Source organism: Nannospalax galili, unplaced genomic scaffold (assembly GCF_000622305.1).
Source record: "Nannospalax galili isolate Female #2095 unplaced genomic scaffold, S.galili_v1.0 scaffold12909, whole genome shotgun sequence".
Taxonomy (NCBI): domain Eukaryota; kingdom Metazoa; phylum Chordata; class Mammalia; order Rodentia; family Spalacidae; genus Nannospalax; species Nannospalax galili.
The window spans coordinates 36624-39351 of record NW_008358696.1 but is presented as its reverse complement, the minus strand read 5'-3'; the positions used below and the strand labels follow the sequence as shown (position 1 = coordinate 39351).

Genomic DNA, 2728 nt, shown 5'->3' with positions numbered 1-2728 from the left:
GTTATTCTCCTGTCTCCACTTCTCATCTCATCATAGGAGTACTGGGATTACAGGTGCATGCCAGCACATCCAGCTTTTTATGTGAGTTCTAGGGACTGAACTTGGCTCGTTAAGCTTGAATATCCACTGAGCCACCTCCCTGGGCTGAGAAGTGTGTTTTCATTCATTCAAATAAAAAATAGCTATATAGAAATCTTCTTTACTAACAGGAACTGTGTGAAGTGCTGGAATTTGCTGCCAGAGAGGTTCAGTTCTGCGAGGAGACAGTAAAAGTGCAATAACCAAATAATTCATAGTACCAACTAATGCTGTGACAGGGGACAGGGAGTGGTGGGAGTTACACACAGGAGGCAGCCATCCTTCTATCCGGGAGAGTCCAGCAGGCCTCTCTGTAAGCAGAGAGATACTGAGCACGAGTAGGGATTATCTGGAAGGTGATAAGGGGGATGTGTTTGCTTTAAACTGTTTTATTCAAGGAAGAACAGAAGCTACAACCTACGATCTCTTGACCCCAAATGTATCAGATACTTAGTAATTTTGAGGACCAGGGACGTCAGCAGGACATTAAGCAAAAGAATTTCAACTGAATAAGAAGCAATCATAATATGATATAGCAAGAGGATTTGATATGGGCCTGCCTAGAAACAGACAGTGGGAGCCGCACCTGTATCTTGTGTCCTATGTGGCTGATCCCGTGTGCACTGCTCTGTCCTTGCAGCCCATTGTTCACTGTGTGTTCACATCTGTGGCGCTCACTAACTGGTGGAGCACTTGGGCCTTACTCTGCCCCACCCCTCTCCAGTAGCCAATTATTCCTAGGAATACTTCTTATCTTCCCAAAGTGACTTTCTCAATCACAAAGTTCATTTCAAAGCATTAAAAGCACCCATCACTGTATTATGCTTGTGATTCTTCAATTCCCTTATGCAGCCATTGCTATTGACTAGCAAGACTGCCCTGACATGATGGGGTTCCCTCCCACACCCCCACCCATTGGAATGTTGCTCTTTCTCCAGAGAGCAGCTCCTCCTCTGGATGATGGATGCTGGGATGAGCCCGCATAATGACACACAAACATTCTGGCTAATAAGTGCTCTGGAAAATTTTAATCATTTGCTTTCTGTTTTGTCCCTAAAGGCTTGAGTTGTCTGTTGAAAACATCATCCGAGATTGGCTTGAGAGTTCCGGAATACCTGAGGTACCTTGAGATAACTATTCCAGGAGTCCCTGGGAAAAAGTCAAGCTTGGTGCTTCACCTATCATTCTTGCAATGATTTTTTTTAATGTGTCTATTAGAGTAATACAGTATCCCTAAGTCAGGAAAGTGCTGACTTCTGGCATCATTTCTGCCTGCCATTGTGGCTGCTGGTTCAACAGTGATGTTATAGGTGTTACTGTGTTGTTTATTAAGTGATGCCTTCCAAAGCATGCTAGGTATTTTGGGTGAAGTCTCTAGGCAACAATCTAATGCCTACCATAGGCTAAGCAGCTGACCTCTAGTTCTGCTCTGTAGATATAGCCGAATGGGTGAGCTGGTTTGCCACAACTTTTACCTGACTTTGGCACTTGTGTTTTCCTTCTATTCTGTCCCTAAACATCTGTTTTTAACTTCTTCCCTAGTGTGCCCAAAGATTCTGCTTCAGGTCTGCCTCTCTGCCCACTTAGTCACTGCTCTGTCTTGGGGACTTGGACTCAGTCCTACTAGAGACTTGCTTCTCTTTTAGGCCATGGATGGATATGAGAGCGAAATTGTTACCTGGCCAGCTCTAGACCCATGGGAATGCCTGGCCCTGCTCCACCTGTCTCCCAGGTCCCTTGTCTCCTAGAGCCTGCTGGGAAGTTCAGGCTCCTAGCTACCTGAACACTGACCTGAAGATCCAATCTGACCATCGTATAAGGTCTTAGTAGCTGTGACCAGATCCCCACATAGAGAGAAGCTTAACTCTGGGCTCAGGCGAGCAGCCCCTATGGCCTGCTCATTTCTGGTTTCATGGCAAGTTACGTGAGCATCCCTTTGGGAGTGTCTGAGCGTCAGGGACTGTCTGTGACCCATGAAGTGAAGTGGAGGGTGATCTCCATCACTTTCTCATTGCTCGACTCACATATTTGTTCTTACCCCTCGCACAGGGGAAAATGTTTGCCACCAGCCAACCATTAGCTCACTGGGAAGAAAGGACACTTTGCCTTCAGTTTAGAAATGCATGTCACCTGTTGAAAGTTACTTGTTTGGCTCAATCCCTCTGGGAGCCAAAAGAGAATAAAAAACTAAACAGGTGGGGCAAGGCAGTACCTGTCCTGGAAGGCACTGCTTTCAATTCTGGTGTTATGAGATCCTGTGGTTTCTAAGGTGACTTCCAAACCAGACCACTCACAGAGGACAAAAATCCAGGGAGAACAAGCTAAGGTCTGTCTGGTCATGAATGGCTCAGCCTCACCCTGCAGTGCTTCATATAGAGGTGGGGTAGGGTGTTTCTCTGTGGCATTTGCTTTGTGATCCTAAGCCAGCCTGTTAGAAGGCTCCCTGGCATTCTTGGTGTGGCCTGAAAACTGGGAAGAACTGGAAGCTCAGTCGGCTCCTAAATTTCCTCTTTTGGAATAAGACCCTTATTTGCATCAGCTAGCTAGGTGGAGCAGGGGTGCGGTGTAGGGGGGGAGTCCTGAATGGTGTGTGCCCAAGAGCACCAAGAGCAGGTTGCCCCAGTTGGGGTATGGGGCTGGACTCACCCCC

General features: G+C 46.9%; 1 long non-coding RNA gene across 1 annotated transcript in view; it reads left to right on the top strand.

Moving 5' to 3' along the window:
* The first annotated feature begins 1133 nt into the window (after positions 1-1133).
* LOC115068261 overlaps positions 1134-2728 on the top strand; it is a 21087-nt gene continuing 19492 nt past the window's right edge. The window contains exon 1 of the long non-coding RNA XR_003847619.1: positions 1134-1198. This is a non-coding gene — a long non-coding RNA (uncharacterized LOC115068261). The remainder of the gene's footprint in view (positions 1199-2728) is intronic.